This window comes from Heterocephalus glaber, unplaced genomic scaffold (assembly GCF_053883595.1).
Source record: "Heterocephalus glaber isolate CG9 unplaced genomic scaffold, H.glaber_assembly_v1.0 deba00000347, whole genome shotgun sequence".
In the NCBI taxonomy this organism is placed as follows: Eukaryota; Metazoa; Chordata; class Mammalia; order Rodentia; family Bathyergidae; genus Heterocephalus; species Heterocephalus glaber.
In genome coordinates this window covers 50,524,322-50,540,781 of record NW_028258143.1, presented here as the reverse complement: position 1 = coordinate 50,540,781, position 16,460 = coordinate 50,524,322, and the positions used below count along the sequence as shown (strand labels likewise).

The 16,460-nt window shown below is 38.2% G+C and overlaps 1 long non-coding RNA gene across 3 annotated transcripts in view; it reads left to right on the top strand.

Moving 5' to 3' along the window:
- LOC110344464 (uncharacterized) overlaps positions 1–16,460 on the top strand; it is a 51,636-nt gene that overhangs the window by 1,332 nt on the left and 33,844 nt on the right. The window lies entirely within an intron of this gene.

The window sequence follows — 16,460 nt, the reverse complement described above, 5'->3', positions numbered from 1 at the left end:
ATCTCTTAACCTGTTAACTGTATGATGCCCAGTTCTTGTTCTCTAGAAATCAGGGGTTAAGAGTAGGAAGATATTTATTGATAGGAAAGCTCCTAAGGGGCAGGAAGGGGACCTGAGTGGGTACCCTGAGTAACGCCACTTTACAGAGGAGTTTTATGGGGTGAAACCCACATGGGTACAAAGTGGGCCAGAGCCATGAACATCCAATAAGGTTATAAGTATAGTCACTTAGGTAATGGTGGTCCAATTGGGAAACAAATCACATGACAAGTGTGGATGGAAAAAACAAAGATTCTCTTAGGAAGTGGTGGGTCCAGAGGTCTCTGGTCACCCACTGGGGTGATTGATGTCTATCTAGACTTCATTAGGCCCAGTGTTTTTTCATTGAGGAAGTATGTAGGTCTGGTCATCTTGTCTTTATCTTGAGGCCCGGTGCCTCTGGTGCAGCTACAGTGTGTTTCACCTTTGTCCTGACTCTCTCCAGGACCTGGCCCTATCTGACTGCCTATAATATTTCTACCTAGCTCATCTGTATATAATAGGATGATAGTTGGGCAAAGGAAAAAAAAAATCAGAATAGAAGTTTAAATAATTCAGTGAGGGCTGGGGATTTAGCTCAGTGGCACCACACCTACCTCACAAGTGCAAGGTCCTAAGTTCCATCCCTGGTACCAGAAAACAAAAACAAAAACAAAAACAGAATTCAGTGAATCCCTGGACAGATACATCCCTGGTTTGATAAGGGCACACACAGCAAAGCTCTCAGTCATGGCAACATCCTTATATAGCTGATGTCTTAAGTTTGATCAAAGACTTTCTATTTAAAAACAAGGCAAAGGTAATTCATTATATTTCTTTATTAACGTCTTTTGAACATTAATTTTGTTGAATCTGCTTAGTACTGATAATTAAGTAGGGGCTGACTGGCTATTCCCATTGTCCTACTCCAAGAAAGTATAAGGCACTATCAGTTTGAACAGATTAAACTTTCTTTTCCTGCCCATCTTCCATTCAAAAGAAAAATTCAAGTTGATTTATAGAATGCAGGGTTTTCAATTTTTGTTTATTGCTCCTGAAAGAAGGGGCAAAAATAGATTAGTGACTTTAGAGAACTATGGTCTCCTTGCAGGAAGTGTGTAGACAGACCTGGCTTCCTCTTTGGACATCACGGTCTTTGTATGCACAGCATGGATGAGTGTACTACTCATTCCTGTAGCTCAGAACATGGCCAAGAGAAAATAAGTCAAGCCCCTTGCCACACAGACTGGCACGTGATGTCTGAACAATAACCTTTAGGTATTATTATTACTCCTACTGTATTATTCATGTGAATAAAAACACCTAATTTCAGGGTAGCTGTAGGGATTAAAGATCATTTAGGTAAAATACCTGGCCCAGCGCCTATTCAAAATTACAGTGGTTATTTTTTTTTCTCTTTGATAAAAAATGATTACATTTCATCTTTATTTGTGTAACATGAGAAATAATTCACCTGTCTCTGCAACTTATGTACAGAAGTTGTTATTGGTATAATATTCAAAAGTAAAATACATAGTAGCTCTGGCCTGTGCATTCAGAGCACTGAAATTACTAAAAGTATCTATCTAGTGAGGGTTTGTTCTGACAAGATGGGGAGGAGAAAGCCAAATGTTCTTATGAAAATATTGAATCACCCCACAACAACTACCTTTCATCATACTTCATCAAGTTTTGTTTTGGTGGTGCTAGGGATGAAACCCAGGGCCTCATGTATGCTAGGCAGGAGCTCTACCACTGAACCCAGCCCAACTCTGTCACTTTAAAAGTTTTATTACAGATCTAGATGTTAGCAGAACATGATATAAAAATGCATAAGTAACTGTTAGTGTTTTCTGATTATAAAAATAACACATCAGAGCCTAGAGGTATTAAAAAAAGCCAAAAACCAAAACCAAAAAATATACATATTCATGATGGACACAATGAAAAAAAAAACACCTAGAATTCCTCCATCCAGTAGTAATCTCAGTCACCAATTCTATTTTTCCTTGTAGTCCATTTTAGTGCATTTTAATAACAAATGTATTTGAAGTAATACGTATAGCTAGCATTCCTTCTAGCTTATCATTTTCTCTTGAACATTTCCTCAATGTCTTTTAGGTCTTCAAAACATTTTAGGGTCTATATAATATTATATAATATATGGAAACCATAATTTATAATTTATTCAACCAGTTTCCAATTTTGAAATTTCCAGCTTTTCTTTTGTAATTAATTGTCTGGAAAGTATTTGGGGGGCGCTTAGTAATAGGAGACACTGTGCTAGGCAAAAGACATAAGTGGTGAAGAGTAACTGTAAAAAATAAGGTTTGGATGAACATTATTGTAAATAACTCTTTGATGGCATCTTTCATTCCTACACTGAAATTCCTAGTAACTATGAAAACATAACTTCAAAAGGCATTCTTGAAGCTTCAAAGGCAAATTTAAACTAAAATTCTGAACTGTAAAATATTAACTTTTTGGAATAATACCAACAAGAGAATTAATATTTATTTTGTGCAAAGTGTGAACTTACGCAGAAGATGCTTTCTTGTTAGTTGCTGAGAATCACCAAGCGTTTTTGAAGTGTATTGACTTTGGCTTATACTTCTAATTCTTTCCAGGATTTGCTGGTTTTCTCAATAGTATGAGGTTGTTTGAAGTCTATGCAAATTGCCCTACTTCCTCTTCTCACAGTTAAAATGTTAACTACAGTATTTTATTTCCAGCTTTCTTCTTGTAAACATATGGCTTTCCTACATTTGTTTTATTTATCTTCTGTTATGAAGTATTTTGTATCTTTACATTTACAAACCTGTAGGTAGATTTCTATCTTTTCAAACCCAAGTTACAATACACAGAGTCCTAAAAGTTACTGGACTCAGCAAGCTCCTATACTTAGTTTTGGTCAAGAAATATATAATTAACTAGTGCATTTAGGGAATTTCATAACAGGAATCATTAAAAGCAATAACCATCCCCATAACACACATGTGTATGGACATGGATGCATACCTCCCTACTATTCATTGACAATTTAATTTTTACATATTAGGTCAAGCCATATAAATTGCCATTTGTAGATAACAAATGGGCAAATAATGGGCAACTTCTTGTGATTCCATCTATAAAAATACTTCATGAGTTGGTTTATGCTTTTATCCCCTTTCTCCAAATATTGAGCTTCCTGATTATCATAAGAAAGCATTTCCTTTATTATTGCCCAAGATTGTGTTTGTTTAGCTTTCATAAATTTTTGCACCAGTCAGAAGAACCATAAAATATTTGTTTATTATTTTGGAGACAGTAGAGGGAGCTTAGAGCTAAAACATTGTTATTGTAGAGATGATTGTCTTCCAATTCTTGATGTGTGAATGAATTTAAATACCAGTATAGGTCCAGGGATTTAGCTCAGTGGTTACACTGCCTGCTGTGCAAGTGCAAGGGCCCGAGTTCGATCCCCAGTACCAAAAAAAAAAAAACCCAGTATATATGTGATGTAGTGATTTTAAAAAACAGTTCATTATGCTTAAAAAATCACTTTAATAAAATGAGAAGGTTGGCTGCCATGTAGGTGGGACTTCATCAGGGTTCTTGCTATGATTAACCGAGATCTCTGAGTAACACAGGAGACAGTACATTGCCACACTGACACATTTGGGCTTTGCAGTTTCTCCTTTTCAACTCATAATGTCACTCAACCTTTTCCATGGGCATTATAGTATGATTCTTTATTTCATCAGAACTTCACACTTTGTTACTATTTCCAATCTGTGTCAATTTACACTCATTGTAGTTTAGTTGATTGCTTTCTCCAAACCTGTACTGAGGCCCTTTGATCCTGCTTCAGCTCACATTCTTCTAGGAAGGTATCTAATAAATGAGCACTTCCTTTCATAGACTGAGGATTTTTTTCAAGCCTTAATTAAAGATATCTCTCTAACCCTCTCCACAACCATCTTTATCTTCCATCCAATCTTTTGCTAACTGCCTAGTGGCCCTAGGTTATGAAGAGTTCCTAAGGTAAATGGTGGTGTCAGCCTATTCTTCACTATAGCTAGTCTAGGGAAGACTTAAGACCTCAAGGTAACACAAATTCCTAAGTCTAGAGATAAGATGGAGAAGAAAAGGGAGATAGTGAAAGAGGAAGGAGGAGGAAGAAGAAGAGTAGGAATCACTCTAGAGATTGTAAATGTACTTTCTGAAGAAAATTAGGGCAGTTCTTGTGAACAAGGATGCACTAGAGCACAGCCTCTTCATTGTGGTACAAAGGGGTCCCCCACAGTGAAGGATGATTACTATGCAGCTAAATGTAAACCTACTATATTCATACGTTATCACCTTTTCCATTGACATATGTATATGCCCACCCATCACTACCATCAAGACCACTGAAGTACCCATCATACCTCTCATTCCTTTTATTTAAAAAACCCTGCTTTTCCTTTCATCCCTAAACACTGTTCTGCCTTCTGCTACTATGTTTAAGTCTGAAATTTCTACAATTTTATATGAATGGAATTATATAGTATGTAATCCTTTTTGTATGGCTTTTTTTTTTTGCTCAGCATCATTTTAGATTTATTGTTGTTATTACATGTGTCAATAGTTCACTGCCTTTAATGGGCAAGTAATATTTCAACGCATGGATATACCACAATTTATTCATTCACCTGGTGAGACATTTGGGTTATTTCTAATTTCCTCTTCCCTGGGCTGTAACATAAAAAATTTCTCCAGGTACAAGTTGGTGTCTCATACAGCTTGCTTTTTTCTTTCTAGTCTTTTAGGAATCACTTTCTTTTGTTGTTAGATGTCTAGTATCTTGAGAACTCTTGGTTAATTAAAAAAACTTATTTTAAAGTTTTTTCAAATTAGAATATGAGTCTCCTATTATTCCATCTTAGCTGGAAGCAAAGTTCCTATTGCTTTACTCTTTTAAAAATGTTTTAGGGGGCCGGGGATTTAGCTCAGTGGTTCTGCCACCTGCCTCGCAAGCGCAGGGACCCAAGTTCCATCCCTGGTACCAAAAAGCAAACAAACAAAAATGTTTTAGGGCCAGGGACTTAGCTCAGTGGTGCCTCATCTGCCTTCCAAGTGCAAGGTCCTGAGTTCAGTCCCTGGTACCGAAAAAAAGAAGTTTTAAATGATAAATATTAACTCATATTAATTGTATAAAATGGTGGATTTCACTGAAATTTTCGTACCTTCCTTTAATCGCATGTCTACTCTCTCTCTCTTTTTTTTTTTTTTTTGGTACCAGGGATCGAACTCAGGACCTTGCACTAGTGCGGCAGGCGCCAGAACCAGTGAGCTAAATCCCCAGCCCTCATATGTCTACTCTCTACGAATGTTCCCTTCCTTAACAGTACCTTTTGCACTTTCAGGCCTTTTTTTTTTTCCTTTCTTTTTAGTTTCTATATGAGAGAAAACATGTGATACTTGTCTTTCTGTGTCTGATTTATATCACTTAACATGATGACCTTCAGTTCCATACATTTTTCTGTAAATCACATGATTCATTTCATTTTCTTTATGGCTGAATAGAATTCCATTGTGTATGTTTACCATTTTAAATAATCCATCTGTTGATAGGTACCTAGGCTGATTCCATAACTTGGGTGTTATGAATAGTGCTAAAATCAAAATGGATTAAAGATCTAAATATTAAAATAGAAACTCTGAACCAGTTGGAACGGAGGTTGGGTAGAACTCTTGAAGACATGGGTGTAGGAAAAGATTTTATGAACAAAACCTCAGTTGCCCGTGCACTAGCACAAACAATCAACAAGTGGGATCTCTTCCTATTAAAAAGCTTTTGCACAGCAAGAGAAACCACCAACAGTGTGAAAAGACAATCCACAATGTGGGAAAAAAATCTTCACCCGCTGTTCCTCAAAGGTCTACTATCTCGAATCTATGCAGAACTTAATGAATCTTAGCAGACCTCTCAAATTTAAAGACCCAGTCCGAAAATGGGCATCTGAAATGAACAGACATTTCTCACACAAAGAAGTAGAAATAGCAAATAAGCATATTAAAAAATGTTCAACATCACTGGTCAATCAAGAGATGCAAATGAAAACAATGCTGAGATTCCACCTCACACCAGAAAGAATGGCTGCTCTCATGAAATCAACCAATAACAAATGCTGGCGGGGCTGTGGGGAAAGAGGAGCCCTACTCCACTGCTGGTGGGAGTGTAGACTGGTGCAACCACTGTGGAAATCAGTATGGAGATACCTCAAAGAACTGGGACTGGAAGTCCCACTTGACCCCTCTATTCCACTGCTGGGGATCTTCCCCAAGGAATTAAAAGAATCATACCACAGTGATATATGTGCACCCATGTTCATAGCAGCACAATTTGTAATAGCTAAAACTTGGAAGCAGCCCAAATGCCCATCAACTGGAGACAGGATAACGAAAATGTTGTTTTTTTATAAAATGGAGTGCTACTCAGCCATTAAGAATGAGAAATTAGAGACATTTTTAGCTAAGTGGATGCACATTGAGGTGATACTCTTAAGTGAAATAAATAGGACACACATGTATAAATACCGAATAGTTTCTCTAGTGTGAGAAACTGAAAGTGTAAATGAGGACTAAAAGGTATAATAGGTAATGTGAAATAGGAAGAAAAGGGGCAAAGGGGAACTGGAAAGGAGAGGGGTAAAGCAAAAGAAAGAAGGGAATGGGATTAATATGAGAAAATGGAAAAATGGAAACAAAGTCTTTGTAAATAGGGAGGGATAGAGGGTTTGAAGGGAGGGCAGGGGAAGGGGGAAAGATAAGAACCAAGAGAGACTATGTAAAGGTGCAAATTTCTAATGATGAATGTCATTATATTGTATATGTAAAATGTACCAATAAAAGAATATTTTTTTAAAAAGAAAGAAATGACTCTTGCAAAATTATAAATAATTTCTACAAAATAATTTAATTACAAAATTTGGATATATACAAACGACCACCAGGCCTTGAGAAAATTCTCAACACTAGCCATTGGTGAAAATCACAATGAGATACCACCTTGTGTCACTATTTTTAACAAGTGCTAGCAAGGATGTGGAGAAATTAGAACCTTGGCACACTGTTGGTGGGAATGCAAAATGTGCAGCTACTATGGAAAACAGTATAAAAGTTCCTCAAAAAACTAAAAATAGAGCTACCATGTGATCCCACCTCTGAGTATATCTCTAAAATAATAGAAAACAGGATCTTAAAGAGATTTTTTACACCTACATTGAAACATTATTCAACATAGCCTAGATTTGGAAACAACTCATGTTTATTGACAGATACATAGATAAAGCACATGTAATATATACCTAATATAGAATACTATTGCACCTAGAAGAAAATTCTATAATATATAACAGTGTGGCTAGACTTTGAGGACATTGTGCTAAATGAAATAAGTCAGACACAAAAAAGACAAATACTGTATGATCCACTTACATGAGGCATCTAAGATAGTCAAGTCTATAAAAGTGAGTATTAGAATGGTGGTTACCAGGGGTGGAAGAGAAATGGGAAAGTTACTGTCTTAAAAAAAGGTGGATAATAGAGTTAAGGACATATCCTTGATTGGGTAAGATAAAGAAATATGTGTGAAAAGATGAGAAATGTAGATCAATCCAAGAGATGTAACTTACAAGAGATGTAACCTAGAAAATGAAAGTAAATGTATCACAAGTGAAGGCATAAAAACAAATTTCCAAGAGTTGAAAGAAGAAATCTTAAGATTCCATTGGGCCAAGAAGTGCCTAGCCTAGGAATGAAAAACTAAAACAAAAGACTACAGTATGCATGTGTATGCCAAATACCAGTATCAGTTTTTGCCTTTTATGGACAACTGGAGGTGGATCCTAGAAATAGTTCTCCTCTTATAGCTGTTACAAGCCTAGGCTTTTTTTCAGTACAAGATGTGGGGACAATACAGTGAAAGAAAGTGTGGAGGATATTGCAAGAGGAAGTACCTTTCCTTCCTGACTCCCATGATCATTTTTGTTGTTTCACTGAATGCAAGCATGTTTCCCTGCCTGCAGGCAGCTTCCTTCACAGTGGTTATATTCGTCACTTTCTTGTTACTAGGGCAAAATACTGGACACCAACAATTTAAAGGAGAAGTTTATTTTGGCTCATCATTTCAGAAGTTGTAGTCCATGGTTGCCTGGCTCTAAGGCAGAAACATCATGGCAAGAGGGCCTAGAGGAGGAAAGCTGTTGACTTCATGGCTACTAGGAAGCAGAGGGTGCATGGAGGAGCTGGGAACAAGTGGCATCTTGGTTCACGAACTCAATTCTCTCCATGATTCTGGTCACAAACTGAACTTTATAAGTACTAAACCATATTTCCCCATGAGGTCAACATTGAACCTAACCATTGAATTTGATTTGTTTCTCATCCAACTCAGTTTGCAACCAAACTGTGGAAAGAATCAAGTTCAAGAACCAAGGTACCACTGTATGTCCTCCCAGGCCCTACCTCCTAACAGCATCAGCCATGAACTCATCAACAGATTATTCAGTCCCCTGTGAGTGTAGTACTCCATGATCTAATCACCTTTCAAAAGCTCCACCTCTGAATATATGAGACTTTTGTGGGGAGATTTTAGATCTAAACCATAACAGTGATGTGCAAGAAATCTTGTATACCTGCTAACAAATTTTTCTAGCACCCCAAAGGTACCTTCCCAAGAGTTTTGCTGGCACTCCCATGTATGACTTCCTGCTTGTCATGCCAGTCTGACCTTGTGGCATTTTAGTAAATATCTCACTTATACAATGTGCTACACTATGGCCTTGATTGAAGGTGGTCAGCCTTGATCAAAGGTACTTTTCTTCCTTCCTGGGTATTCTCCTTAGGCCTAGGGGTATTAACTACGCCTTACACCAGATATTTCTGCATTCTTTTTTTTTTTTTGTATTAATTTCTTCTGTTGGTACATTGTAGGTATACAACACAATTACATTTCTCATTGGGAATGGTACCTTTACATAATGCATCTTGGTTCTTATTTTTTCCCCATTTCCTAGCCCTCCCTTCATGCCGTCCACCCTTCCCTATTTACAAAGACTTTATTTCCATTTTTTCCATTTCTCAGCATTTTTCCTTTTCCTTCTTTCCTTTCCCCTGCCCTTCCCACTATACTTACCCCTTTGGACCTTTTCTTCCTATGTTACATTATCGATTATTCATTCTAATCATTGGTACATTTTAGGTATACAATATAATGACACTCATGATTGGAAATTTGCACCTTTACATAGTCTCTCTTGGTTCTTACTTTTCACCCTTGCCCAGCCCTCCCTTCAACCCCTCCAGTCCTCCCTATTTACAAAGATTTTGTTCCTATTTTTCCATTTTCTCATATTAATCCCATTCCCTTCTTTCCTTTCCCCTAGCCCTCCCACTTCCTTCCCCTTTGCCCCTTTTCTTCCTATTTCACATTACCTATTATACATTTAGTCCTTATTTACACTTTCAGTTTCTCACACCAGAGAAGCTATGCAGTATTTACACATGTGTGTCGTATTTATTTTGCTTAAGAGTATCACCTCAATGTGCATCCACTTCGCTATAAATGTCTCTAATTTCTCTTTTTTATGGCTGAATAGTACTCCATTTTATAAAAAAAACACATTTTCTTTATCCAGTCTCCAGTTGATGGGTATTTGGGCTGTTTCCAAGTTTTAGCTATTACAAACTGCGCTGCTATGAACATGGGTGCACATATATCACTGTGATATGATTCTTTTAATTCTTTGGGGAAGATTGCCAGCAGTGGAATAGAGGAGTCAAGTGGGACTTCCAGTCCTAGTTCTTTGAGGTATCTCCATACTGATTTCCACAGTGGTTGCACCAGTCTACACTCCCACCAGCAGTGGAGTAGGGTTCCTCTTTCCCCACAGCCCCGCCAGCATTTGTTATTGGTTGATTTCATGATAGCAGCCATTCTTTCTGGAGTGAAGTGGAATCTCAGCGTTGTTTTCATTTGCATCTCTCGAATGACCAGTGATGTTGAACATTTTTTCATGTATTTATTTGCTATTTCTACTTCCTTGTCTGAGAAATGTCTGTTCATTTCAGATGCCCATTTTTGGATTGGGTCTTTAAATTTGGGAGGTCTGATCTTTTTAAGTTCTTTATAGATTCGAGATAGTAGACCTTTGTCTGAGGAAGAGCAGGTGAAGATTTCTTTTCCTACATTGTGGATTGTCTCTTCACACTGCTGGTGATTTGTCTTGCTGTGCAGAAGCTTTTTAATAAGAAGAGATCCCACTTGTTGATTGTTTGTGCTAGTTCATGGGCAACTGAGGTTTTGTTCATAAAATCTTTTCCTACACCGATGTCTTCAAGGGTTCTACCTAACCTCTGTTCCAACTGGTTCAGAGTTTCTATTTTAATATTTAGATCTTTAATCCATATTGATTTTAGTTTAGTGCATGGTGAGAGATATAGGTCTAGTTTTAATCTTTGGCAAGTTGAAGCCCAATTTTTCCAGCACCATTTATTAAAAAGGCTATCTTTCCTCCAGTGAGGGTGTTTGGCTCCTTTATTGAAGATGAGATGGCTGAGTGTGTCTGGCGTTGTTTCCGCATCGTCTAGTCTGTTCCACTGGTCCTCAGGTCTGTTTCTTTGCCAGTACCATGCTGTTTTTATCACAGTAGCTTTGTAGTAGAGTTGCAGGTAGGGGATTGTGATACCCCTTGCCGTATCTCTGTTACCTAGAATTGCTTTTGCTATTCTGGGTCTCTTCTTGTTCCAAATGAATTTTTGGATTGTTTTCTCAAGGTCTATGAAGTATGGTGCTGGGATCTCAATTGGAATTGCATTAAATCTATATAGCAGTTTTGGAAGTATGGCCATTTTCACTCTATTAATCCTTCCTACCCAGGAGCAGGGGATGTCTGTCCATTTTCTGATATCATCTTCAATCTCTCTTTTCAGAGTGCCATAGTTTTCAGAGAAGAGGTCTTTGATTTCTTTTGTTAGGATGATTCCTAGGTATTTCAGCTTTTTGGATGCTATTGTGAAAGGAATTATTTGCCCTATTTCTCTCTCAGTGAGTCTGTCATTGGTGTAGAGGAAAGCTATTGATTTTTGTGTGTTGACTTTGTAACCAGCTACTCTATTGAATTTGGTTATTAAGTCTAGAAGACTTTTGGTGGAGTTCTTGGGGTCTTCTATAGAGAGTATCATGTCATCTGCAAATAATGACAATTTGACTTCTTCATTTTCTATCTTTATTCCTTTTATTTCTTTCTGTCTAATTGCCACGGCCAATGTTTCCAGAACTATATTGAACAAGAGTGGTGATAGTGGACATCCTTGTCTTGTTCCTGATTTTAGTGTGAAGGATTTCAGTTTTTGATCATTTAGTATGATATTGGCTATTGGTTTTTCATAGATGGCTTCTATCAGTTTGAGGTAGAGACCATCTATTCCAATTTTTTGTAGGGTTTTTATCATAAATGCATGTTGGATTTTGTCAAATGCTTTTTCTGCGTCTATGGAGATAATCATATGGTTTTTGTCCTTGGCTCTATTGATATAGTGTATTACATTAATTGATTTCTGTATATTGAACCATCCCTGCATGCCTGGGATGAATCCCACTTGATCAGGGTGTATGATCTTCTTGATGATCTGCATTCTGTTTGCCAGTATCTTATTAAGGATTTTTGCATCTATGTTCATTAGTGAGATTGGCCTATAGTTCTCCTTCTCGGTTGGGTCTTTCTCTGCTTTGGGGAACAATGTGATGCTTGCTTCCAGGAATGAATTTGGGAGTATTGCTTCCCTTTCAATTTCATTGAAGAGTTTAAACAGCAGTGGCAGCAGTTCCTCTCTAAATGTCTTGTAGAATTCAGTAGTGAAGCCATCAGGGCCCAGGCTTTTCTTAGTTGGTAAGTTTTTAATTACATTTTTAATTTCATTGGTTGATATTGGGTTGTTCAGAATTTTTAGGTCTTCTTCGTTTCACTTTGGTAATTCATATGTATCCAGGAACCTGTCCATTTCTTCTGTGTTGTCCATCTTATTGGCGTATAGGTTCTGGAAGTAGGTATTGATGATCCTCTGTATTTCTGCTGGGTCTGTTGTCATTTCACCCTTTTCATTCCTAATTGCATGGATTTGGGCCTTTTCTTTCCTTTTTCTGACAAGGTTGGCTAAAGGTTTGTCAATTTTGTTGATTCTTTCAAAGAACCAACTCTTGGCTTCATTGATTTTTTGTATTGTTCTCTTGGTCTCCATTGCATTGATTTCTCCTCTGATCTTTATAAATTCCTCCCTTGTATGAGCTTTGGGGTTGTCCTGCTCTTCTTTTTCTAGAAGCTTGAGGTTCAGCATCAGGTTGTTTAATTGGGCTCATTCTGTTTTCCTAATATGCATATTCACTGCTATGAATTTCCCTTGTAAGACTGCTTTCATTGCGTCCCATAGATTCCGATATGTTTTATTGTCATTGTCATTTAATTGAAGGCACTGTCTGATTTCTTCTTTAACTTCCTCTGTGACCCATTGGTTATTCAGAAGTGTGTTGTTCAATTTCCACATGTTTATGAAATTTTCTCAGTTTCTTTTGCTGTGGATCTTCAATTTCATCACACTATGGTCTGATAATATACAGGGGATAACTTCAATTCCTTTGCACTTACTTAAACATGTTCTATGTGTGAGTTTGTGGTCTATTTTGGAGAATGACCCATGTGCAGCTGAGAAGAATGTGTATTCTGATTTTGTGGGATGGAAGACTCTGTAAACATCTGTTAAGTTCATTTGTTCAAGAGTTCCATTGAGTTCTAGTATTTCATTACTTATTTTTAGTCTAGTTGATCTATCTATTTGTGACAGTGGGATGTTGAAGTCCCCCACTACAATTGTATTAGTGCATATATGACTTTTCATGTCCGTTACTATTTGTTTTATATAGTTGGGTGCACTAGTGTTTGGTGCATAGATATTTATGATTGTCATCTCTTCCTCTTGGATTCTTCTCTTTACAAGGATGTAGTGTCCTTCTTCATCTCTCTTAATCCATGTTGGTTTGAAATCTACTTGATCTGCCAAGAGGATAGCTACTTCTGCTTTTTTTTCGGGTTCCTGTCGCATGCAGTATTGTTTTCCACCCTTTAACTTTCAGTCTACGAGTTTCCTTTTGAATGAAGTATGTTTCTTGTATGCAGCATATTGTTGGATTTTGCTTCTTGACCCATTCTGCCAGTCTATTTCTTTTGATTGGTGAACTGAGACCATTAACGTTGATGGTTATAACTGAAATGTATTGACTTGTCATTGCCATGACCTTTTCTTTTTGTTGGGTTCTCCACCTTTACATTTAATTTCTTGTCATGCCAGATGGGTTCATTCTGCTTTGCTTCCTGGGGTTGTGATCCTGAATGTCTATTCCTAGGCTATTGTGTAAAATTCTTTGGAGTGCTGGTTTGGTATTCACAAAGTTCCTAAGGTGCTCTTTGTCATGAAAGTATCTTATTTCTCCATCCATTTTGAAAGATAGTTTTGCAGGGTACATCAATCTGGGTTGGAGGCTGTTTTCTTTTAGGGTTTGGAATATGTCACTCCAAGCTCTTCTTGCCTTGATGGTTTGTGTTGAGAAGTCTGCTGTGATTCTGATGGGCTTTCCTTTGTATGTGATTTGTTTCTTTTCTCTGACTGCTTGGAGAACTTTGTTCTTCTGTTGAGTTTCTGGAATCTTAACAATTATATGCCTATGTGTAGATTTTTTTTGATCAAGGCTATTTGGAGTCCTATATGCCTCACTTATCTGTATGTCAAGCTCTTTTCCCCTGCTTGGGAAGTTTTCTGCCATTATTTCTGTGAAGAGATTTTTTTTATGTCATCTGCACTCTCTCGTGTTTCTTCATTGAGCCCAATCAGTCTTATGTTATTCTTCTTTGCATCATCTAGCAGCTGCTGGATTGATTTCTCATGTTCCCTTACAATTTTAAAGCAACTTTTCTTTTCCTCCTCACTAATTGCAGTCTTATCTCCTATATGTGAAATTCCATCCTCACATTGGTTCATTCTGCTGTGCATACTTTCGATGGAGTTTTTAATCTCTTGGAAATTTGTTTGTATCTGTTTTATGGATTCCATTTGTTTCTTATGTTGGGATTCCATCATGTTCCTGAGCTCCTCTCTACATTTATCAATCATGTCTTGCACTAGGGGCACAATTTCTCCTGTTGTCTGAGAAATTATTTCTGATTTCATTTTTTCCAGATCCCCTTTTGTTGCCAGTTCAGTGGATCCAGGTGGTTGAGTATGAGAGTGTTCCATCTCATTTCCCTTTGGGGTTGCTGTAGGTGATCTGGAAGTCTGGTTTTGAGACTTATTGTTTTCTCATTTCGACTGGGGTGGGGGGCTGTTAGCGCCTGCACGGATTATCTCCTCTGAGCTGGGTGAGGTGGGACGGGGCCACGAGCAGCGGTAGGGATGGTGACCCAAAAGCCCTTTCCTGTGGGCTGGGAGCAGCGGGAGGGATGGTGGCCAGGAAACCCCTTCCTCTGGACCAGGAGCAGCGGGATGGTGGCTCAGAAGCCCCTCCCTCTGGGCCAGGAGCAGTGGGAGGGATGGTGGCCTGGAAGCCCCTTCCTCTGGGCCATTAGCAGCGGGACAGAAGGTGGCCCAAAAGCCCTTTCCTCTGGGCTGGGAGCAGCGGGAGGGATGGTGACTGGGAAGCCCCTTCCTCTGGACCAGGAGCAGTGGGACGACGGCTCAGAAGCCCCTACCTCTGGGCCAGGAACAGTGGGACTCAGTACCTTAGCCTGGTGGTCTGGTGTCCTCTGTGTCTTTGTAGTGTGAATCAGGTGGCTGCCTGTCTGCAGCGGGGTGATTCGGTGTCTTCCCCGTGACTCAGGACTTCGGTAGGGCCTGCACAGACCTGCCTGTCTGCAGCGGGCTGATTTGGCGTGTTCTGTGGGACTCAGGACCTGCGTAGGGCATGGGCAGACCTGCCTGTCTGTAGCGGGGTGATTAGGTGTCTTCAGAGTGACTCAGGACCTTGGTAGGGCATGCACAGACCTGCCCGTCTGCAGCGGGCTGATTCGACGTGTTCTGTGCGACTCAGGACCTAGGTAGGGCATCTATTTCTGCATTCTTTATCCCTCTGGGATGATAAATCCTTTTTACCAGTTAGTGATTGTTCATATCAAAATTTACATAATGATAAATTTCATATATTTTCTTCATATAAGTTCTGTCCCCTGGTTGGATCCTGGCTTATATAACATGATTGTGAAATTTCAGAATGCATTAAATTAAAGAATATAAAAACATTTTCAGTTTTTAAAAAAGTCACCTACAAAAGAATTAGAATCACCTTAATATTAGACTTCTCATCAGCAATGCCTAACCTAGAAAGCAATGAAAAATTGTTCCAAAGGCCTAGGAATTCTATATCAAACCAAATCAGAGTAACACCAGGATAAAGCCACCTTCAGAGATGCAGAATATATGCAATATATGCACACATAAGTCTCACAATGACAGCTTTATAGCAAGCCTAGAGAGGACTCCTGAGAACATTTGAGAAAAGAGAATGGAGAAGATCCTTGAGAACTTAAGGAAGTGATAAAGGGAACCAATTAAAAAATACAAGATATGAACTGTAATCATGGTACAAAAAATATTTACAAAGATTTTAGCCTCTAATTACCATCTCTTCTTTTTTTTTTTTTGGTACCAGGGATCCAACTCAGGACCTTGCACTTGCAAGGCAGGCACGGTGCCACTGAGCTAAATCCCCAGCTCTTTATGATCTCTTCTGACACCATCTTGTCATTGTTCTGGGAGATTTCAATATCCATGTATATTGATTCAATATTGAATATATAATATCCTTCCAATTGTTTGCACTCTTAAATCTTTGATCTGTCTTAGAATGAATATGTCCTCCGGCCAATTCCACCATTCATGCCCTTGGTCAGCCCCTAGATCTGAGATGTCCAATACTGTAGCACCAAGCCATATTTAGTTATCAAGTACCTGAAATATGGCTAGGTTAGGGGCAGAGGGTGTAGGTCAAGTGGTAGGGTATATGCTTAGAATGTGAGAGGCCCTGGGTTTGGCTCCCCTACCACCAAAAAACAGTGGCTAGGATAAATTGAAATGTATTGAAGTATACAATAAGTGGTGGATTTTAAAGATGTAATACATATATGTCATTAATAATTTTATATCAATTAAACATTATAATAATACTTCAGATAGGTAAGTTAAGTAAAAAGTTATGTTGTGTTTCACCTATGTCATTTTTACTTTTGAAAATGGTAGAAAAATTTAAAATCATATATGTGAGTCACCTTATATTTCTGTTAATGGTATCCTAGGTCTTATTATAAATATAATAAATCTTCTATAACCTCCATTTTAATCATCCTGATCTCTGAATACCACTTGCTCAGCTC